At 37.6% G+C, this 25,098-nt stretch overlaps 1 non-coding gene across 1 annotated transcript; it reads left to right on the plus strand.

Moving 5' to 3' along the window:
• The first annotated feature begins 24,621 nt into the window (after nucleotides 1-24,621).
• LOC144251213 (U6 spliceosomal RNA) lies at nucleotides 24,622-24,728 on the plus strand. The gene has a single exon (XR_013342645.1). It is a non-coding gene; the product is annotated as a U6 spliceosomal RNA (small nuclear RNA).
• Nucleotides 24,729-25,098: the final 370 nt, after the last annotated feature.

The raw sequence follows: 25,098 nt of genomic DNA on the forward strand, positions 1-25,098 counted from the left end.
AATGTCAGCTGCAGGCCTGGATGTGTGGATGGGGTGTCTAATAATAAAATAATCACTAGTATTTGCCAAGATTTCCCCACATGACCAGCACTATGTAAACATTTTTCATTTGTTATTTCTTCTGATTTTCACCACAGCTCTGTGAGGTATACATTATTAATCATCTCTGTTCTTTAGCTAAAGTAGCTGATATCTTTTGGAAATGTGAAGTCACTTACCCTAGGTCACAGAGTGAAAGATTTAAAGCCAGGATCCAAAGCAGACATGCAACAGGAAGTACCCTTAAAGAAGGGAGAGCCAAGTGGGACATCTTTCCTTTTCCTCTTTATCTCCTACTTTTTTAGCTTTGATTTGGTTAGGAATATATTCTGTCATTTTTACTAGCACTTTAGGTTTGTTTTAGATTTGCTCTGAGGTGTGATGCTCATCTTTGTGTTGTCCTCCTAGCTCCACAGCAGATGCATCTCCTCCTGGCCTCTTCCTCCCACTCAACCTTCCTTTCTTTCATCTCTCCTTTTTTATATCTTTATTGGAAACTTTAATATAGTTTCACTGACTTTTATTTTTGCTGAACTATTAAAATTACTTTAGTTGTATTATTTTTGTTATGTCCTCAATTTTTTGAATAGGTTTTTAATCTTAATGTTCTTCAGCTATGGACCCTGTGTATTTGTATGGGGAAGCCCCTAAGGTTGAATCTCCAAATTTTTCTCACTTTCCCAGAATAGAACCCAATTTGAAGCATGGTTAGGATTACTGTTTATTTACCATTTATTGAAATGCTATAGAAACAACTAATAGTTAATAGGTTAATAGGCCCTGAGAGATGTCTGAAGCCCTTTTCTTCCATACAAAGTACCAAATTTTATATATCGTTTTGGTCAGAGGTTTCTCATTTATTCATTTATTCTCAACTCCTCTCTCCACTTCTCTCCTTTGCCCTTTACCCCTCCCCCACCTCTTCCCCCTAACCTCTAACCTCCCCACCCCACCCCATCTTCATTCCCTTTTTTCCTCTCTCCCTACCTGTTTTGTTTTTTTTTTTGTTTTTTTGTTTTTTTTTTTTTATTGTTCATTCTACCTCTATAGGATTAAGACTATGGGAAGGTGCTTGTGTCCTATTAAATGAAGAATTTGTAGTTCACTTGACTCCCAGGCTTAGGCAAATATGACAACACCCCAGCCTCATGCAAGTCTCTAGGTCCTATATAGTTACATGGGCCTTTCTTAGTAACTGTTAACATAAGACATCGTGGCTTACCCTATGCCTAGTTTGGTTGACTGTAAGACATAAACATGGAAGGAACAAGAAAGAAAACAAAACTGACAGTGGTAAGACGTGTTTATGCTCTAAGGTGACTTTCACATACAGGAACCTGACATTTAGTCCTCTGTATGATTAACATCTAATTAGGATGTCAGTACAGAGTTGGGGAACATTTCTATCCTGTCCATTGTCCCTTCTAGGGAGGGTAGATACTATAAATGTATTTTTGGTTTATTTACTGTTCATTAAGAATTAGAAATGTGCTGGGGTATTTACCATTCTTCTTCATCTCCCATTCTAGTAATGTCTTGAGGTAAAATACTGAAGATAATAATATCCTTTAAGATGATGACTGCACATATGGTGCGATGCTACATCGTGTCCAACCAGAGAAATGAAAAGTTGTGCTGCAATTGTGCACAATGAATCAAAATGCATTCTGCTATCATATATACCTAATTAAAATTAATTAATAAAAAAAGTTATAAGGCACATTTCTTAACCTGGAAAAATCTCTTAGTCTAGAGAAGAGTATAGGATGACCTAACAGTTTTATGACAAAAACATTTACAATAAAGTCCTGGATTATAATAACAACCTGTATGAATATAGCATGTAATTGAAATTGTGGTTATAGTAATAAAACAAGTTATTCTGATTTTTAAGAAAAAATAATGTTTGTATAAATAAAATAAGGTCACAGATATCAAATATGGTTTTATATAAGTAGAAAAGATAGTATTTTTGCTAAATGCAGAAATAAACCTTAGTTTTGTGTCATAGTTCACACACAATGAGAAGGAGAAAGTGCAGCAAGAGAAATAGGTGTTCAGCCAGAGGCAGAAAGTCAACATGCCCTAGGAGAGGTGGCCTCAGTATCCTCTGTTCTCAGTGCCAGTGACTGACAGCTCCACCAAGGCTCTGGGTCTCAGAACACAGGCAACCCCCTGCCCAGGTGGAGTCCAACACAAAAAAATACAAGCTTGCCTGGAGCCAAGGCAGCTTCACTTTAAGATGGACACAGCTTCAGCCTTTGATTCCTTTTTCTTTGCTTCCAGTGTGTAGAGAGGGCCTGGCATGTCACTTAAAAGAAAATAGGGTCGCAATCAACTGCTTTGGTCAAAGAAGTCTGTATAAGGTATGTTTGAGTCCTCCTTTGGGAAGCAAAGCTAATTCATGCTTACACGTTCCAAAATCTGAGGAATGACAAGGTTGATAAAAGATCATTTGACAGATACTTATTTTCCTCTCATCCTTGGAGAACACATGGGTGAAACATGCTGGTGGCACAGTGCCTGCTACAAAAGACTCAGAATCCTCTGGGGCTAGAGAAGCTGGGGTTGGTATGTGGAGAGTATGGAGCTTAAGAAGGTGTTTTAATAAATACTAGGGCTTCTCTCACTAGAGGGTAAAATTCTTTCTCTTGACAGAGCCTAGTGGGTGTCAGGAACCCCACAGCCAAAAGAAAAATGGAAAGTTAAAATAAGGATCATCAAATGAGGCAAGAGCTCTCAAGGAATATCCCAAAACAAAGAGATGCTGCATCTGATCCTCTCAAGAATCTCTAATCACCAGATATGGTCTTTAGACATTAACATAGATTTCCTGGCACCATGGTGGCTGTCCTTTTTTTTTTTCCATCTGCCCTCTTTCCAAATAAAACAAATGCAATTTTGACTTATATTGGTATTGCTGATATTGTCAAGTGCACATTATATAATTTAAGGTAGAGAACACTAGAACTTAAGAAAGTTATGATGACATCATATTTCATTTCATGTTGGAATGGCCCTAATTTAAGTAATAATGCTAAGTTAAATTCAGATACTGCAAGGACTCAACCTCCATGAGAAACTTACAAAAGGCAGTGCGAAGCTCCCTGCCCACTTCACAGGGTCTAAGTCATATGTGTGTGTTTTAAATCATTGACTTAGAAGAGCTGTGGCACAGAAAAATACCCTCTTAAAAAAGCAATCAGAATTTGTTTTTCCCTTTGTGTTACTGGGGATCAAACCCAGCGATTTGCACATGTCAGGCAAATCCTCTACCATTGAGCAACACTCCTATCCCAGAAATATTTTTTTTAAATTCCTGTTTTGTGTCAGCTGGTTTCAACAGTTGAAATACCCATAATTATCTCAGGTTGTTAAATGCATTGAGGTCTATAAGAAAGAAAGAATATTTAGAGCAATGAATGACAATCTAACTATGGATGAAAACTCTTGCAGATATATTAATAAAGATAGGCAATTTTACCTAAGTCCAAGAGTTTACCAGATTTTTGCTTATGGTTAGGATAGAACCATAGTACATTTACCTTCCTGTTTGAAACAGTTGAAGAACTAGACAAAATATATGAGATGTTGGAACTCGTTATAGCAAACACCAGGTAATTAAGTACAGTGACTTCAGAGATAGCAAACTAAGTAGATGAAGATAAGCCCTATAATGGGTCCACGTTTACTGGAGAAATTGGTAGGGCTGAAGAAAAGGAAAGAGGAATACAGACGGTGCCTGTCAATCTTGGAATGGTCAATCTTGGAGATGGTCATTTTGGCAAAACAATATAAATGAATTTGCAAGGCAGATTACCAGAGGAATGGCTCATAGACTTAAATGTAATACCTGATGTTAGGAACAAGAATACTAACATAGAGGATTATTAGGTATAATGCCAAACACATGATCCATAAGAGAACAAATTGACAAATTAATCAAAATTAAGAACTTCTTGTTAAGAGAATGAAAAGATAATGGGGGGAAATTGCAAATATTTGCATATCTGATAAAGGATTTGAACGGGAATATATAAATAATTCTAAAAACTCAATGAGGAAAAGAACAATAAAAAATGAGCAAAAAATTCAAATAGCTAACCATCCTATATAAGGATGGCAGATAAGCTCATGACATGATCTAAATATCATCAGTTACTAAAGAAATGCCAACCAGCACTATAAAGAGGTTACTAGTACCTAACTATTAATATGATCATAATTGAAAAGATCTATGTATCAAGATTTGACAAGTAACAGGAACTCATACACTCCAATGGGATGTAAGATGGTTCCTAAAAAGTTAAACATATGATTATCTTATGACTCAGTCATCTCAAACCTAACTCTTTCCCTATGATAAATGAAAGCAGATGTTCTTATATTTCTACACGAATGAATATCACAGTATTTTTATTTGTAATTGTCCCAAACTCCTAACAATTCAGTGTCCATCACATGAATGCATAAATACATTGTGATATTCCCTAAATGAAATGCTACTTAGCAAGGAAAAGGAATGAACTACTGATAGAACAACATGGATCGGAACTTTATGGAGCATGGGTATGCTTATTGCCTTGATTGTGGTGATAGTTTCATGAGTATAGATAAGCCCAAATCTATCAAATTATACCTTTTAAATGTGCACTTCTCTATATGCCAATTATACCTCAGTAACACTGCTTTTACAAAAATTAACTGTGAATCCCATGTAGGCATTTTCTTGCTCTTCACCTAACTTCTTGAAATAATGTCAGACATTACTACTTCATTCAGTGAAAAAGTCACAAAAAGTCACGTTACAACTTTCCCCTCGTCTCTAGGTTGCGGTACAATATAATGATGATTACAGTTGTCTTTGATAGGCTGTATTTAACATGAGAAACATTATGGTTACTCTAGAGGTATGGAGCCTTTAAATTATTATGGTTGTTTGTAAAGCTCTTGATTCTTGGAGGACAGATAAATTATTATAATCATTTGAATCTTGATTATGTTATTAAAACTTAGACTTTTATAATACCCCTTCTTGTGGTTTGGGGTTTTATGTGTGTATAGATATGTGTGCACTTAAATTTTCTATTGTTCGACTTAAATCTATCAATAGTCCCAAGCATTTACTAAAAAGGACTAGGGCTTTTGATAGGAAAGAGTTGCCCATCTGAATCTGTTCCATTTGTTTCTTTGTGTTTACTGTTCAGTTTTTAGTACTTACAGAAATAAATCTAGTACCTAATTTGCTATTTAATAGAAACTTTTTAAAAATTTCATGAATATTTGTGATCTCTTGATAATATAGCTCATAGATTAATAGCTCTGGCATTTTTACTATATGCTGAATTTCTTTAAATTTTCCCTAGCATTTTTTCAAACATGGAGTAATTTCTTCCTCACCTATTTCACATTAGAACTATATAACATAAAAATGCTCAAGTAAACATGATATATAAATATTTACATACTATAGGAACTTTTCTGTGTACTCAGATTTATGTACACTGCACAAATATTAATTTTGTCTTGTTTCTTTGAGTTTATCCTGCTAAAACTTATAGAAATCCAAATACATGTAATAAACACAAAGTAAAGATTTCTATTTTATATGAAACACTTCATTTTGACATGAAGTTAAGTAATCTTTCCACATTTCTCATGATATTAGCAAAGTAATTTTGTGCATGCAGTTGCTTCCATCTGAGTTCTTTGTATTCTTTCAAAAATTTAAAAAGCAGAGAAAGGGTGAAAGAGGGGAAGGGCCTGTTTGGAAGACGAATCCTTCCAGGGAATGTCCTAAGTGACCCACCCTCTCCAGCCATGCTCCACCTGCCTACAGTTCCCATCTAGTCAGTCCATTCAAATTGGGATAAATTGATTATGTCTCAGCTTTCATAACCTAATTCCTCCTCTGAATATTCCTGCATTAACACAAGAGCTTTGGGGAGACACCTTATATTCAAACCATAACAGGTAGAAATAGATCTTGGGCTAGCTAGATGGCAGTTTATTCATCTAAAATAATTCCATGAATTAATCAATTCAATTAAAAAAATGTGCCATGTGTTACAAATAAGTTGCCCTTATGAAAGCAGTTTATTCCAACAGGAATTGTTCCTTTCAAGTACCATTTATAACCTTCTTGGAACATAATTCTTGCCCTCCTGGCAAAATGTTCCTACTTAAGTTATCAAGTTCATGACCAGTTACTCAGATGGGGTTTCCTGAGTTCAGCATTTCTACTTTATCCATGGAATGTGATTCTTAGATTTTAGACACCAAAAAAGGAAAACTATGTATTACTAGAACAACACTCCAAACAATGCACCAGTGGAATTACTTACTAAATCGATTGAACACACTTTTAGTGTAGTGAAAATCTCTGCAATTGCTTCCATAGCCTCTCTCCCTTTTCTAAACATTGCTTTTCCCCTTCTTCAATCCTATGGTTTCCTAGAATGAACCACCACAGTCTCACAGTGTTCTCAGGAGGAACAAAGTAGAACCAAGACGTTAGGGCATCTTGACTATGACATTGGTCACATACTTTAGTCTTTCTAAACCTGTTTCCACACTTAATAAACAGGATGTTAGTAGCACCTACCTTGTAGAATTATTCAGAAAGAGAAACAATCTCTAATGTCCAGAGTCTGGCATGGCACTCAACTCTCATGCTACCCATAAACAAATTCACAGACACCAACATCAGACAAGGTCACCATGACCATGATGAAGGAGGAAAAAGGAAAGCCAATCATAATCATATCTAAGGACCAAACAACAAAAAAATAAAAATTAAAAACCAAAACAAGAATATTATCCAAACCACAACAGTGACCAAATCTCTCCCTTTTCTAATTATTTTTTATTTTATTTCTTTTTTTTCCTTGCTAATTTGAATGACTTTCTCCTTTACATTTTGTCTAAAAGGTAAAAATTATATGGTACCCAGTCATAAAATCATCCTTTTTCCTGACAATATCCAGTGCAGAGCAAAGCCTGCTTTCATTAAACCATCTCCAAAGTTCTCTAACAAAGGTAAAATTCTAATGCATGAACCACATCTAGTTTTTGTTTCTGATATTTTGACATCTGATGCATTGCTGACTAGGAAAATCTGATCCTTTCTGGGGTTAGGAAGGGACACTCGAGTTTGCCTTTCCCCAAACCAGCCAATCTGGGACTCACTTAGCCCTTGTGAGACACTAACCTTCTGCACTAATTAACCCAGAACCAGGCATCACACAACTGCAGGCAGCCTCTATTCCCCAGAGCTTCCTGAAGTGATATAAAGTGGCCAATCCTAACTTGGTCAGCCTGCTTACCCTGCCTTGCCCATTCCTTCCTGGGGAAACCACAATAAAGGCATTTTCGAGGTCCCTTGTTCTATCTCTACCTGGAAGGATTCGTCTCCAACCTGATTGTTCTCTCCCCGTGGCATGGTAGGCCCTCCTTCTCTTTGATGCTGTGAGTAATGAACTGTTTCCCGTGGCAATCTTCTGATCTGTCATGTGCACACAACTTGAATGAAACCAAAATCTCAAGTACATTTTAAAACACCTATAAGTCTTTTCCATCCTCTTACAAACATGCCCTACAGTTATCTACAAGAAGTCAGTAAACCCAAGTTTATCCAACAACAGGTGCATTTCTAGTGGTATATCTGGACGGCATTGATACAAGATTTAAGGAGGAGATGAATGTGAAGTATAGTAACTGAAACCATTGAAAACTCAATGATATTATTTAAAATCAGATCCATGGTACATTGCCTCAGGAGAGGAAATGGGTGGGTCAATCCATGTTTGTCTTCAGAAAAATAGACCTATAAATAGGTAAAATTCACAAGGTACTAAAAATATTTTGCCATATGACCTTGGAAACAGATTACTCATCTAAGATGATAGAGAAGAATGAACTTAATGCTGGCAAAAACGCAGAGAGGAGACAAAGAGAATTTCCTAGGTTCCTCAACAGTACCTGGTGTCAACTGAGGTCACAATACCTCTAGTCTAGAACTCTCCTCTCCTTTGGACCCTGTGAGGTACCTCAGTGTTCTTATAAATCTCAATACATTTTATGGGAGCCTAAGGTTACTATGTTCAGCCAAGAGAAATCCTAATAGATGTACATAATTAATAAACAAAATATTAAATGGGTCAGGTCTTTAAAACATTCTAGTAAATTTTTCTATTCATGGGTAAATTTTCTTTGACATTTGTTTTCTTATTTCTGTCTTGATCTGCTGTCCCTTTTTGCATTTCTGTTTAAAATCACATGGAATTTCTAGCACCCATTTTGTCATGGTTTCATGAGGACCCTTGAAGAACTTTTATTACCTTTGCTGCAGATACAAAGCTGCTGCTGCTATGGTGCTGTGGATCAGGTTCTTTGGGTCTCTACTCATTTTTGAGCTGAGTTGATCTTTTGGGGGCTAATTTTTTTTTAAGGCTTAAAGCCTCTAAGTCCTTTGTGGCTATGCTTTTAAAACATTTTTGTAATTCCAGGTATGGTGGTGCACACCTGTAATCTCAGCAACTTGGGAAGCTGAACAACTTAGCAAGGCCCTCAGAAACTTAGCAAGTTCCTCTTTCAGAATTAAAAAGCATAAAACGGGCTGGGAATGTAGCTCAGTAGGTTCAATCACCTATACCTAAATAAATAAACACAATAAAACATATTCTCTAAATATTAAAATAAAACAACTCCTAGTATTTGTTTCATTTGGCATAGAATTATTTTATCATAAGTTTATAAATTGCAAAGAATATAATCCCTGTCATGCTGGACTTGTGCTTTTAATTATGTATTTTTTTCAAAGCCTAAGAGCTCATATTTAACTTATTTTTTTAGCAATGTTTTTCATTTTCTGTAGATCAGAAAGCCAGTCCTCTCTGTCAAACCAGTCCAAAAAAAAAAGTGTGGTTGTTTATATCAGGAAACATCTAAATTTACTTCTCCCCCTCCAAGTCAAACAAACACTGTAAACTTGTCTCTTGAACAATTATTTCACTCAGACTCAGAGATAGATGGGAACTTGTCCTTGTTTGTTGACATGGTAAAAGAGGATATCTTCTGGACTCCTTGGCCATGTTCTCTTTGCTAGCTGCTCCAGGACTCTCGCTTCACAGTTATTTCTTCTTGAATTGTCTGTACTGCACACATTGCCCCCACACCAGCCTGGAAGAAAGCATTGTTTTAAGATTTTAATAGACCTATTAATAGGTAAATATTCAGGATAGTGAAGAGATATGCCTTTCTCTTTCTTTTTAAAAATGTCCATATTCTTTAATGAGCTTATTGGATTGGGGTGACGATGTGGGCCATCAGTGAAAAGACAGCTCTCCTTTTTATGCCTTTCCTTTTTATCAAGAGGAGGGAAGAGAAAAAAGTGGCAGAGAGAACACTGGTAGTGCTCTCTGGCAGATCTGTTCTTGGAAGAGTAGAAATAAAATTTGAGGATCTAAGAAATGATTCCTTTAAACTACTTTTATTGTGTGGCCTTTAGAAAATCTTCATGTCTCCCCAGGTATACAGCTGTTTCCTTGTAAAAATTGATACTTTAGCTTAGGCAGTGGTTCCTCCCCCTCAGAGAGAAGCAGAACCCTCCCAAGGGCTTCTCAGCGCAACTGCCAGTTCCTCCCCAGAAATTCTGATTCTATATGGAGTTCATTTAGGTCCTAGGAACAAGCATTTTAGTCTCCTCAAGTGACTGTGATGCTCATGCTGATTGCAGAATCAGTACTCTGAACAAGTACAATTTCAGGCGAGAGTGTTAAAAATACAGATCAAGGATCTGAGTACTTAGTAGTGAGATGTGGAAGGTCAAATGAAAATTAAAAATAAGAGGCTTAATTCTCCTGTCAAAAATAAGAGATTCCCCTCCTTTTCCCCTAGAACTCTAAAATTTTAAGTATTCTCTCTTCTCTTTAAAATGGCTGTATAACCTTTTTAAAACCAGATAGGCCTTTGTTGGCTTGATGTCAGGAATGTCTTTCTCAAGAGCCTGAATTCCCTTTATTGGAAATGTAACCATCAAGGGAGATAGTTCCTGGTTTTAGTCTGGAAGTTTCTATGAGACAAGGAGAGCCAACATCTACAGGCCCCTGTTCCAAATTGCAGAACCAACTCCTTCCACACAGATAGAAGGATTTTGCTTTTCTCTCCAAATGGTACTGTCTTATTGGAGAAATACTTTTTGTTGATCTTGAGAACGTGCATGCGTAATAGGATCTACCTGGTTCTCTGAAATGATATGTCTTCCCATCACTCTATCAGCAGATTGCCTACGATATGCAAATATAAACCATATTCTAGTTTAATGTCTATTCAATAGTAAAGCTTTTTTCTGTCTCTACTGTATTTGTGGAGAGGTTTTCTGGGTTGAGGGAATATTTTATTTCCTTAACAGATGTCAGGGGTTTTTGTTTTTGTTTTTTGCAGTTCTGGGGATTGAACCCAGCAACTCGCACATACTCAGCAAGCACTCTACCACTAAGCTACATCCCCAGTGCCCAAGAAGTGTCAATATTTCTTACCATTGGTTCCCCAGAAGAAGCAGTGAGCCTGCAGTTGGTGTAGAAACCACAGTGGAAAAGCTTTATCCCATTGCTTCCAAAGTCATGTGGTCAGCCTTCAAGGGTTCCCATAGGACCAGGTCACATGTGACCTGTGCTGATGCCTTTGGAAGCACTGTAGAGGGGCCAGGTCATGAGTGAGTGAACATGTGGTCAGAAAGTACTTGTGCAGGTAGTGTGTCCTCGCAGCCTGCCTATAAGACTTACCTCTGGCAGGCTCCTCTCTTTAGCCTCTCAGTGCAATGCCTCAGTGGGATTGTCCTCTTATCATTGAGGGTGCTGCTTTGTGCTTGCTCTAGGATTGGGACTGTGGAGAATTGGGACTGTGCATCTCAGAAGAGCACTGCAAAGGTCACCATCCTTCAGGAAGGACCACTATTTTCTCTAATATTTCTGTTTTCACACTTAGATCTTGCCTTTGCCTTGTTAGCTTACGTGGTTTCAAGTCTTATCTCAATGAGCTTTGTATTAGTGAGCTTTTCATCACTGTGACAAAATACTAGAGAAAAGAAAAAGGATGAAAGCTTTATTTTGGCTCATGGTTTTAGGGCTTTCAGTCCCTAGTATCTGGTCCTATCTCTGGGCTTGTGGTGAGGCATAAGGTCATGGCAGGCAAGGAGTAGTGGAGCAAAGCTGCTCACTCATGACAGTCAAAAGAGGGGAAAGAGAAAGAAGGGGTCGGGGGAGAAAGTGGCCAGCGACCAGATGTGGTGGTCCCCAAGATTATGCCCCCAAGGACCTGTTCCATTCAACTAGGTCCCACCTGTCTGCAGTTTCCACCACATGCCAATAGTTCTTTTTATTTATGAATCCATCAATGGATTAGTCCACCGATGGGGTAAGGGTCCTCATGTTCTAATCATTTCTCCAAAGCCCCACCTCTTGACATTGCTGCACTGTGGACAAAGTCTTTAAAACAAGAACCTTTTGGGGGCATTCCAGATCCAAAGCATAAGAAGGCAGTAATGCTAGAAAAAAACTCCCTGCATTGTAAACTCCTTTTCCTCTTCTGTGTCCCTGCCTACCTCCTTACCTGTGGACTGTACTTCCATTTGGGGATATTTTCCTGTTAAGCAGGGTAAAATCTGGGTGTTAGCAGGTGGGGGTGTCCAAGAGTGTGATTTGAGGTATGCTAAAAGATATCTTCCCCACCATCAAGATTAGAGGCTGTGTGAGGAAAGGAGAGAGAGAGAAATGGTGCTCAGATCTGGGCCAGTTACAACAAGTTTCGTTTTGTTTTTAAATTATTTCCTTCATTTCCTTTTTCTTAGCACAAAATGTATATACATTTCTTTATATCAATATTTGACATATCAAAAAAAGTGCCAACATATTTTAGACAATACACTAGAAATAATAAATAAAATCATATATATCCTTTAAATGTTGGGCCCTTTCAATTTTTCTAAAGAGACTAACTTTTTCCATGGCAACAATAGATGTACATTTTGTAATGAAAATTTATGATGATAAATACACAGGCATTTATATATTTCCACAGTATCTTTCTTTTTCACAGTTACCAAAAATTTACACAATCCAAGTGAGTGATGTTTTTTTCCCATTCTTTCACCTTCCGTATGTGGATGTCTTTGCCTATGAGGTAAATCTCTTGGAGACAGCATATTGTTGGGTCTTTTTTTTTTTTAATCCATCTGCCACTCTGTGTTTTTTGATTAATGAGGCTAGGCCATTCATATTCAAGGTTATTATTGAGATATGATTTGTATTCCAGTGACCTGGGTTTATTTCTAGTTTTTAATTTGATTTAGTTTCTCCTTTGATTGACTATTCCTTTAGTGTAGTTCCTCCCTTTGCTGGTTTCACTTTTTTTTTTTCCATTTCATCTTTATGGTATATCTTGTTGAGAATGTTTTGTTGTGCAGCCTTTCTAGTTGCAAAATCTTTTAACTTTTGTTTATCATGGAAGGTTTTTATTTCATCTTCAAATCTGAAGCTTAATTTTGCTGGATGTAGGATTTCTTCTTTGGTATATATTATTCCAGAAGCTCTTAGCTTTGAGGGTCCGGGTTGAGAAATCAGCTGAAATGTGAATTGGTTTCCCCCTTTCCGTAAACTGCTATTTTTCTCCTGCAGCCTTTAAAATTCTATCCTTATTCTGAATGCTAGGCATTTTCATTATAATGTGCTTTGATGTGGGTCTGTTGTAATTTTGTACATTTGGGGTTCTGTAAGCCTCTTGTATTTGATTTTCCATTTCATTATTTAGGTATGGGAAAACTTCTGATATTATTTCATTGAAAAGACTGTGTATTCCTTTGCTTTGTATCTCCACTCCACATCTTTATGTATCTTGATAAATCTTAAATTTGATCTTTTCATGTTATCCTGTACTTCTTGAAAGTTCTGTTCATGGTTTCTTAATGTCTTCTCTCCATAGTCAATTCTATTTTCAAGATTATGTATTTTATCTTCATTGTCTGAGTTTTGTCTTTTTAGTCCAGTGGTCTAGTCTGTTGGTGATGCTTTCTATTGAATTTAATTTGGTTTATTGTTTCCTCCATTTTGAGAATTTTTGCTTTTTTTTCTTCAGAATCTCTGCCTCTCTATGGAAGTGATCTTCCACTTCTCTCTGATTTCATTTCTTATACCATCCTTTACTTTGCATATCAGTTTAACTATGTATATTCTAAACTCCTTTTCTTACATTTCTTCCATTGTGGTGTCAATGGATTCTGTTATTGAATTACCTCCGTATGTTTGGTGTGATTTGTTCCCTTGTTTTTTTCGTGTTGTTTGTCTACCTATTTAACAGTATGAATCTGAGACTGTAGAGTTTCTACCCTGTGGATTTATAGTCCTATAAATCTTTATAGTCCCTAAAGTTTTCCAGTACCTCACTGCTTAGGGGGAGACAAATAATAATAACAACCAATACAAACAATATATAACATTAAACCAAGTAGTTCCTAATATGTAGCCTACAATGTTAATTATCACAATAAAAATAAATTATATGATGTTGTTGCCTACAATAAAAACAGCAAGTTTGCAAAAGGGTTTATAATTTCAAATGGTGGACAGGGAGAGAACAGAAGTGATACAGGATGTGGTGATTATGAGGGAGAAGGAGAGAAGTAAAAAATTAAAGGAAGAGTGAAAGAGAATTATAAAGATTGGCTGTTAGCAGAATAAAAGAGAATCAAGAGAAACAGGAGAAAATTTATATATGTGAAGTAAAAATTTAAAAAAATACAAATACAAAACAAAAGTATACTAATCAAGCATCCTACTTCACAAAAAAAAAACTAATCCATGAAAAATAACTGGATTTAAAAATGCTAGAAATGAGAAAAAAAAAATATATATATATATATATATCCATGTATCATTAAGGTCACAATTAAACAGAGAAAAGAATAATTTAAAAAAATCTTGATGAAAATCTAAAGAATTTTTTCCATTGGAGTTCAAAAGAGTCTCAGCTTCTCTTCTCAGCAGTTTTAAGTGGGATCTTCTGGAGCGTGATGCTCTACTATCTGGATTGCAGGAATGAGATAATCACCTTGGTGGAATTCCTGGAGGCAGGATTTAGGCTTAGGTGGACTCCAAGCTCTTTGCTTAATGCCAGTTGGTTTACAGATTTTAAATCAGGGCACCTTCAGCACCCCATACTTGCTGGTCCTCCATGGAAGATTGCACTCCAGGGATCTCCCCTGGGTTTCACTCATGTGGAGGGTGACCCAGATCTTAGTCTCCCCTATGTCACCTTTGAACCCCATGTTTCTGGTCATGGGTTCAGTCTCCAAGCAATCTCGCTTGTCCCTGCCCTTCTGAATTTCCCAACAGATGCATCTCTCCCAGTAGGTCCTGCAAGCAGACAGATTGGCGGGGGAGTAGTAGAGCTGGGTGAGTTTCCACAATCAATTTTCCCCTATGTAATCCTCTCTCCATGTTTAATTTTATCCTGGTCACTTAAGCATACTCTATGTCATGCAGTGTGTGTTTCCTTGGCCTATATTTCAGGCCAAACTCCAGTTTGCCAAGAATTGGCCTCCTCAGTTGCTGGCCCCCATGCAGCAGCTACAAAATGGTTCCTTCCTTTGTCCTCTGCAAGCTACTTGGAGAGATGGTGGCTTTTTTCCCTGCACATGGATATTGTGCAGTGCATCTTTCAGGTTTGCCGGGCAATGTTCTTGATCTCTACACTCTCCCAAAAATGTAGGTTTCTTTAATTCCCTATCTCTCCACTGTGCTTGTGGAGGGACTGCTGTGGCTGGTGCTTCCAGCCCAGTCGAGGTAGTAGCTGTGCCACTGGGGATTTCTTTCTTATTTTATTATATCCAGCTTCCTGAGTCCCTGATCTGCTTTGAATGTCCAGTTTTAAGTTCCAGTAAAGTCCTCCATCTTTTTTTTTTACCCACTTTGCTGAGAGCTTCTTGTCTGCTTTCTTGGTTCCACTCCACAGAGCATCCAGGAACACAAACTCCTTTTATTTCACCATCTTGAAAAAGCCCTGGCTCCTTCATTTATAAAATGGAGAAAAGTTACCCATCTTTCTTGTTGTTAAGATCCTATTTGGTGCTTTTGGGGTACCTAGGCTATGTGAAGGCTCAGATCAGATGATATGAATTAGCCTCTTTTTAGACAAAGAGCATACCCTTGATGGTGCTGAGTAAAATGATGGGGGCTGGTGGGCTCTCTGAGAGCTAAGACATTACCAACAGGGAAGTCTGGGCTCAGCATGAAGGGGAAATATATCTGCAATAGAGGAGAGAGAGAAATACTTATGGAAGCACAACTTCCCCAGCCTTATAATTTTGCCAGCTGCAAATCACAAATATTGTTATCAAGAGGTCTAAGTAGGAAAGGCACCATAAACATACCTTGGAGAAAATATAGTCTCTTCAACAAATGGTGTTTGGATAATTGGAAATCCATATGTAATAAAATGAAATTAGACCCTTATCTTTCACTCTGCACAAAACTCAAAGTAAATCAATGACATAAGCATTAGACAGAGACCCTGTGATTACTAGAAGAAAAAGAAGGTACAAATCTCCATCATGTCAGCTTAGGAACGGAAGTAAAACCAATAAATGGGATGGTATCAAACTAAAGGAACAATCAAGAACATTAAGAGAGAATCTACAGAATGGAAGAAAAATCTTTACCACATGCACCTCAGATAGACCATTAACCTCCAGGGTATATAAAGAACTCAAAACACTTAACAGCAAAAAACAAAAAATAAACAACCAAAAAAAAAAAAACCCCACAAATAGCCCAATCAATAAATGGACAAAGAAACTGAACAGACATTTTATAGAAGAAATACAATCAGTCAACAAATATATGAAAAAAATGTTTAACATCACTAGCAATTAGAGAAACAAAGTTTAAAACTACACTGAGATTTCAACTCACTCTAATCAGAATGGCAATTATCAAGAATAAAAGTAACAATAAATGTTGGTGCAAATATAGTCTCATGTGGAGGAAAATGTACATTCATGCATTGATGGTGGGACTGAAAATTGGTGCAACCACTCTGGAAAGCAGTATGGAGATTCCTCAGAAAACTTGGAATGGAAATGCCATTTGACCCAGCTATCCCAAATCCTCAGTTTATGCCCAAAGGATTTAAAATCATTATACTACAGTGATGCAGCCACATCAGTGTTTATAGAAGCTCAATTCACAATAGCTGAACTATGGAACTAACCTAGGTGCCCTTCAACAGATGAATGGATAAAGAAAATGTGGTGTATATATACACAGTGCAATATTACTCAGCATTAAAGAAGAATGAAATGATGTTATTTACTGGTAAATGGATGGAGGTGGAGAATATCATACTAAGCAAAATAAGCCAATCCCAAATAATCAAAGGTTGAAGGTTTTCTCTGATATGTGGATGCTGACTTACAATGAGGGGTGGAGGTTCATGGGATTATACAGAGGGAGTGGGGCAAAGGAAGAGCATATGGAAATGGTAAGATGGTAGAATGAATCAGACATACATTTCCTACATTCATATATGAATACATGACTAGGGTAACTCTACATCGTGTACAACCATGGAAGAATGGGAAGTTATACTCCATCTATGTATGATATGTAAAACTACATTCTACTGTCATGTATAACTAAAAAGAACAAATAAAGTATGTTTTAAAAAGAGGTCTAATGGCTTATTTTCTGTAGATAATCACATTTATTGAATTAAGAACAAATGAATGGAAGAAGGAAGAGATGAATGTTACTTGTTTTAAGATGCAGTTTGAGATGTAGACATATTTTTGGCGAAGTCTTGTTTTAATGACACATGTGAAATGCCAGTCCAAAAGTTTTATTTGCAATTCTGAAATTAAAAATAATCTCTGAAATGCAAAGTTTGTGGACAAATTTATGGCAAACTCATTCAGCAGCAAAATCTCAACTGATGTAAAACTTGATGACCATTCTGAAATGGCGAACACAATAATATCTCAGGATTCCCTATAATATTAGCAGTTTGTTCTTAAATTTATTTACTTTTTATCCACCCCACTACCACCACCACCACCACTGGGCCCAGTGACTGATAGAATGCTCCCAAATAATGGTTAACTCTATAGCTAAACTTACATGAGTCAAATGCAACCTACATAAAAGCCATGTTCATGAATAATTTGCTTTTTGAGTTGAAGCATTTAAATGCAAACGACTTGGTCTCTGGAAAGTGTTTAGATTCATGGCTTTGTCTTCACATTTTCTGTGACCCAGACACCAGTGCAGACACAACACTTGCTCTGTTATTGGAACAGCACCTAGTGCGCAAGGTTAAGGTTTGGCTTTAGTTTTCTGTGGTACAGAGTCCTCTTCTGAGTTTCAGAATGACTCTGAGCTCAGAGGCAATAGGGACAGATGCTAAAAGCTAAATTCCCATGTGATTGTCTGCCTCCTCCTCAGGAGCACAAATAAGTCACAGATTTAGAAGGGCCACCACTCCTGTGGCTGTACTATTTATTAGGCTATAATTTATGTTAGGAGGCAGGGGATTCCAAATGTAAAGGCCAAAGCACCAGGAAGCCTTCTTGAGATCTCAGAAATGAGTATGTGTCCTAGAACATCTACCAAGCCCTCCAGGGGAAGCTGAGCAAGCAGGATAAAATTTCTCATTGGCTTCCTTAAATTCGAGTGAATGGTATTATGGGTTCTTACATCAAATGTAGATGGGGCTGGACTCCACTTTCAGAGAAGAGGAGGGGTTTTGAGTCAGTTTAATTATTGCATCTCACGGACATGGCCACCCACCCAACTGGAGCCCTCTGGGCTCTGCACCCAGTTCACTTCCTGACTACACAGGTTTTCTTTGGTACAGATAACAAATGCCTCAGGTGCTTTCCATTTGTCCCTTGCCAAAAGCTGTCACTGATGTGTGAAGTGCCTGGTTTGAAAGTGTTCCAACACAGCATTCTTTGGGTTTGAGGTTTGTTCTCACTGGTGCTCACGGGTGTGGGAAGTTCCCTGGGGGCTGAGGCAGTAGCTCACTTGCTGGGCTGAGCAGTGATCTTCCGCTGTGTGTCTGAGATTTCTCAGCAATGAAAAGCATCCAGGTTTTGAGGAGGTTTTGGATTTGCCAATTATTTTCAAATGCATGGTGGTTGGTGTTACTTTCCTCCAATTCTCAAGTCAGAAGACAGAAAGTTGTTTTCTTTCATCTTTGTTTGTTTTAGGCCACAGAATTTTAAATCCAAATTTGCATTTCCTGGTTAGATTCCCATTGTATGTGTTGCAACACAACATTTCAGATCTGGCAACACAACATGTTAGAAATCTCCTAAGGAGTAAATACTTGTTAACTGACTCTACACCCCACTTCCCTCCCTTTCCAAGATTTTTATTCTGCTTAGCACCTAACCTATAATGTCGTTTATTAAGATCAGAAATTTAATTATGTACAAATCTGAAACCTGAACCTATTAAGTCTATAGATCCCTTGGAAATGCCATTTTCCAGGTGTGCAATCACTGTAAATGTGCAAAAATGTTGCACAACAATTAAGATTCAAAGCTTAACTTAAAATAAGCTGAGGGACTAGCATTTTAAATAGAGAAAAACTGCTCTGTAGACATGAGAAGAAATAAGAAAACTATGTGAGATAAATGAGAAGGGAAATTACAAGGATTGTATCCACACAGAAGTTATTAGAGGAGATACACTGGAGGAAAGAAGGACATGAAGTTGGTAAACTGCAAACCCCTGCAGAATCCTCTTGCCTGCTCAGCTCCCCCCCCACTGTCTTCCTGGGTCCCCCTCAACCCAGGCAGATGCTCACTCCTCTGAGTGTTTGGACATAATCACACCCTCCTGTGTGTCTGTTTACCTGTTTACCTTTGGATGTGTAATTGCAGTTCACATCATCATCAGGGTTTATATATTTTTAATTTTTAAAATAGTGGTTATTCTTTTTTAAAAAATCTATTTTTTTTTGTAGTTGTACACAAAAACTCTATTTATTTATTTATTTCTATGTGGTGCTGAGGATCAAACCCAGGGCCTCAAATGTGCAAGGCAAGTGCTCTATCACTGAGCCATAACCTCAGCCCTATCATCAGGGTTTATTAACTCTCTCTTCTACTAGACTTTAAGCTCCTCGAGGGGGAGGATCATGAGAAATGTCTAAGATGGTACATTCTATGCAGCAGGCTATCAGTGAGTGTTAGCTCTCTCTGTGTGTGTGTGTGTGTGTGTGTGTGTGTGTGTGTATGTGTGTGTAAATAGTGTATGTGATAGAAATGCGATGTACCACCCAGATGATCCCTCCTCAAAGAAGGACTTGTTCCTTGGGGACTGTTAGTGGACAGCCGTCAGCTCTCAGCCAATCTGGAGATGGCCTGGGATGGGGAGAGCTGCCTCAGCCCCAGATCATGCCCTTCTGGGGGCTGGGCCATACCTACTGCCTGGGGCCAGCCATCTGTTCCTGGCAGGGACAGCTCTGAAGGCCATTTTAGCTCCAGGATTCTCTGTGTGCTTGTCCAAGGCTCCTGGGGCTCTCACAGGTTGGCCTTTCTCTCTGTCCACTCCTATTCTTGCCCCTTGCAGCCATAGGTGTTGCTCCCTATGAGTGCTCATTTCGCCAAGTCCTGGTTCAGAGTTTATTTCCAGGAGAACTCTTCTTGTAACACCTTTTAGCAGAGGTTAAACAATAGTAATGGCCTGGAGGTAGAGGACTGAAGCAGAAATATTTTAATATCTTAAACAGTTTGGGGTTTTACAGGAGAAGAAGTAAATACAAAACTAAGAAAGCAAAGTAGTCTGGTGGAGAGGAGTAGTAGCTCAGGAGCCCCAGAGCAGGTGATCTTGCTGGCTCTGCTGTGAGCGCAGGCAGTGCATGAGCTGGGACAGTCACACTGTCACCCTGGGGCCTCCCATCTGTACTACAAAGAAAAGGAGTTAGAAAAAAATATCTCCACATTCCTCTAACTCTAAGAATGTACAGTGAGAATTCGGCTATGAACAGGTTTCTAAATATGATCTCAAAACTATAAATCCAGAGAAAAGGAAATGTACCATTCGGGGCTGCAGGCAGTGATATAACATCCCTCAGAGAAGTCATTCTGGCAGCTCTTTGGGATGTGTGAGAGATTCTTTGATGGCTGCTTTCTGAAGAGAACTGCCACCTTTCAGGGAAAATAAGGCAAAAGTTCAGCAAAGGCTTGGGCTCTGTGGGTAGGGGACATTAGGATAGAAACATGGTAAGAGATGAAATCAGATCCAAAAACATTATCATTAACATTAAAATGAAAAGAACAGCAGGAAGCAATATTTTGTAGTCTCAGAAGTAAAACTCAGGTAATTCAAGAAATTGGGCCAAAAATGAAAGTCGGAATCTTATTTATTTCATTTTGGTTTCAGGACCCTCTGGTTTATATTTTGTTTAATTAAAACAAGTCATTCAACATATAATTATCAAAACTTACTTATTTCTATCAGTTAGGTTTTCTTGGCACAGTCAACAAGGAACAAAAGAATAAAAAAGAACTAACAATCATAGTATGTTAACAGAATAGAAAGAAAAGTGGAAGCAGGCAGGCTCCCAAGAGGGGAAGCATTGATGCTGCAAGGATCTAGCAGCTGGAGGAAGAGCTCTTCCTGGCTCCACACATGCTTTATTCTGCCATCTGCTTCTTAAGGTTCAGTTTCCCAGGAAACAAGAGGATGGACTCACTGGAGTTATTTCCCAAGCTGTGACAGGAAACAGGGAAAAATTTACTGACAGTCCTACCACGATTTCATTCACTGGGGCAGGGGCCAGATACCAAAGAAAGATCAAGGATCTCTTACCAACAGAAGGGAGAAGCATGGATGTTGGACCATCAAAACTTTCAGACACCTCCCATCCCTTCTTGTACCAGGCGGATGGGTATGCATTGGTGACAGGCACAGACATGCCCCTGCTCTCAGGGAGCACATAGTCTGGTGAGAAAGCATAGCAGGATATGGCAGGGGTACTGTGCGGGTGGGCGGGAGGAATGAAGAGTGACTTCCAGTGGTATGAGATTCCTTTTAGGGGTGGTGAAAATATTATGGAATTAATGGTAATCAACGAATAACTTTGTGAATGTATTTAAATCACTAAGTTGTACATTTTAGAAGGGTAAACTTTATAGGAATGTGATGGTATCTTAATAAAGTGGTTAATTAAAAAAACGAAAAACAAAATATAACAACCACTACAACAGAAAACAGGGTATGGCAGATATGTCAGTTAGCTACTAACACCCATTTTTCAATCTAATTTTTCCTTGACCACTTCCATTCCACAGTTTGGAAAACTAAAGGATTTATTTTCCACATTCCCGTTCAGCTAGGAATGGCCAAGCAACACATTTTTGGCCAATATATACAACTAGAAGTTTGCTAGAGAATTCAGAGGTACCTGGCACTATTCTTTCTCCTTTCTTCTGCTTGAGGCATGATGTCTGTGGTACAGCAACCATGCTGTGACTATGAGGATGAAACAGCAAGTAAAAATACTGGAGGAGAAGGCATGAGCCAGCCTAGGGCCTTCATATTATCATTAAAGAACATCTTTGTTATTTGTAAACTATTGTTAGTGAGGTTTTTTAGCTACTTGCTGCTGAATGAATTTCTAACTGATAATATGGGGAAACTTACTTAAACTATGGAGTCTGGGAAGGACTCTGAGGAAGTAAATGAAGTATAAATAGAAATATCTAAATGGCTTGTGGGCTTTGAAGGGAAGGACAATCATTCTAGAATATTTGTGCCTATTTCTTTCATAATGCATGTGAACTGAGCTGGGCTAAAATTTCTGAGCACTCACATCCTTTAAACTCAGGGAAAAATATTTATTTTTATTATTATTTCTATTATTAATTCAAAGAAAATCCCTCCAGCATGGTCTGATAGAATTCGAGGAATCAATGGATTATTCTTCTTGTTTTTAAATTTCTCTGCATCTACTTACAACTTACTTTCAATCTCAAATTTCTCTCTTATTGAAAAGAAAAATCCTCCTCCAGCAGCTACATTATTTTTTGTTCTTCCTTGAAAACTTGACTCTGTTTTTTGGTATTTACTTTTTCTCCCTTACTTGGTAAGTCTATCAATTCTGGCTGTTGGACAGTTAGTCTATCATGCACTAAATCTGGTCTAAAAAAGTCCCTGGAACAATAGAAAGTGGCTTCTATTGTTATGGTTAAAGCTTCATCCCAGGGTTTCATAAACTGACTTCCAGTCCACTCATGTATAATCGAAGTAAGCCTTATTGAAGCACATTGGTGGCAGCTGACCAGAACATAAAGCTATTCCCCTGATCAGCCCTGAACAATTGCATGCTCCTTATAAGCCTGAAAACTGCAAGTTCAAGTAAGCCAGGTTACAAAAGAGGGAGAGTGCAGTCAAGCGGCTGGAAGCCTAACCAATCACAGCCCAATCACCCCAGTTACAGAAACAGAGCCCCATTACCCTAGTTACAGAAACAATGCCCCATTAGGTAGTTCTGTGTTCTTAAAGGTTTCTATAGCAAAAGGAAAAGAACATCTTGCCCCAGTCATGACCCTTGTACTTGGCATGGTTGTTTTCCAGAATGGAGTCACAAAACAAAAGAGAGTCACATTTCCTTTTACTATCACACTATTAGGGCAGGAATTTTGACCATTTTGTTCACTACTGTGTGCCCAATCATCACAGTGGTGCTAGCGTATAGTTTCTGCTCAAGAACTATATCAATGCCTTCTTAAAAATCAAAACAATGAACTTTTTCTTCTTACTTTTAAATGCTGTTGCCTTTGTAATTTTTGATGACTTTCTTCTTGAAACTCACTCATCTTTTTGCTTTTTGTAACATAATTATGTTTTATTTTCTTTTAAACGTTTTGTTATTTTTATTATACCCACATATGAAAATAGTAAAACATGATGATAATGGTACAGGCTCAATTTCCAATGAAACTCATGGCCAAATTTATTTCATCTGAATCGTCACTCAGTCCCTGCCTATGATAATTTGACGCTATCACAGGCATCATGTCATTTCATCCACATTTATTCTAGCTTGTGTTGCCAAAAAGAAAATAAATATTTTTTAAAGAAAAAGAAGAAACATAATATCATCATTATATATAAAAATGAATAATAATCCTGGAATATCACTAAATTCATTTTTGTTTTTATTTTTGACCCCTTTGTTTAATGGAAAGTGGGACAGATAATTCCCTGGATGGTAACCTAAATTCTTAGGAAACTGAAACCACTTTACTTTGGCCAATAATTAAACTGAGACTTTGATCTTTAGTTGTCTGACACCCATGTCTGCCTCCCAATCAATTCTGAACTTGAGAGGAAGAGTGATGCTCAGCACCATCAACAGACTATAAATGTTATTTAGGAACACTCAGGAAAATGCCAGATCAAAGAGCTGAAGAGTTGAAAGTGATCACTTCTTGGGAGGGGACAGGTCTTAGTGGGTGGGGGAGAGAAGCAACACTTTTCTCTTTGTTTTAATCTTATTAACAATATGTGACTTTAAGATCTATACATATATGTTGGAAAAAAAATTAAGAAAATAATGAAATATGTATTGTATCAAAACACTTACACTTAACCCAAAAGTCACCTCTGCAAACTATTGCACCCTGCTCACAGGTGCCCATTCCTAGATACCTGGGGTTCCTGCTTTCTTCTTTTTGCCCTTGCCTCACAGATCCAGTGATGCAAAGGTCCTTTTCTTGTCATGGGCATCACCACCCTGTGTCCCCATTGCTCCTTGACTTCTTCCTTATCTCCAGCATCTCTCACCTGGATCATGACCATGTTGTGATCATTTCATTCCTAAATTCCTATGTTCAATTCCTAATCTCCTCTACTTTGTGTGTGACAGTGTTTGGAAATAGGGCTTTAAAGAAGGAATTAAGGTAAATGAGATCATAGGTTGAACCCTGATTCAATGACAGGTATCTTTCACAGAAGAGGCAATGATACAGACATGCACACAGAGGGAAGATAATATAAAGGCAGGGGAGATGGTCACCTGCAAGCCAAGGAGAGAGGCCTCAGAAGAAATACTCCTGCCAACCTCTTGACCTCAGACTTCCACGAGAAAATAAATTTCTATAGTTTGAGCCACTCAGTTTATGATACTTCATTATGGAGGCCTTAACAAGCTAATATACCATCTCCCTGCCTTCATCTAATGCTAAAAGGCAGAGATTGTGTTTGCATGCTCAGGGGCTAACACAATACCTGGCATATAATAGATGCTGAAAAACATGATTATCAATCAGCTGATCAAATGAATGAAATCTGAAATTAGCACAATTCTGTTTTGTAGCATAAAAAAACAGTGAATTGATGGTGATAATATATGTGGGAATTTTAAATTATCTATAAATCTATATCTATATAATTGTTTTAGAACTTGTAAAGGTGAACTGAAATGGCAATTTATTACTTGGTCTTGAGTTTCTGCACTCAGAATGAGTCATGTCCAGTCCTTTAAATTGGGTGGTTTCTTCTTAAAACATGAAATCATGTGCTTGCTTCAGTAGCACATATACTAAAATTGGAATGATACAGAGAAGATTAGCATGGTCCCTGCACAAGGATGACATGCAAATTAGTGAAGTGTTACATATTTTTAATTAAAATGAATAAATTAATTAAAAAAGAATATCATAAACCATATGGAAAAGTACTATAGCTACCCAGGGATTATGCTTATAAATTTGACACTTTATTAAAGTTCCCATTTTAAAAAAGTGGTTTCCACTTCACACCTAATAAACTCATTACATATTTTTTAAGCAGAGTAAAATTTCTGCTTAGAAGTGTTTTAATCCTGGTTTCATGCTTCAAATGAGCATCTTCAGTTAAAAAAATCCAGGAAAAGGTATTAAAGGTGACCTATCCAATCACTTTCATTTTTTTATAGTTAGATATATGTAAATATTTTAAATTATCACACTAATTGTACATTTTCATGGAGTACAGTGTGATATTTAAATAGATG

Source organism: Urocitellus parryii, chromosome Y, assembly GCF_045843805.1.
Source record: "Urocitellus parryii isolate mUroPar1 chromosome Y, mUroPar1.hap1, whole genome shotgun sequence".
In the NCBI taxonomy this organism is placed as follows: Eukaryota; Metazoa; Chordata; class Mammalia; order Rodentia; family Sciuridae; genus Urocitellus; species Urocitellus parryii.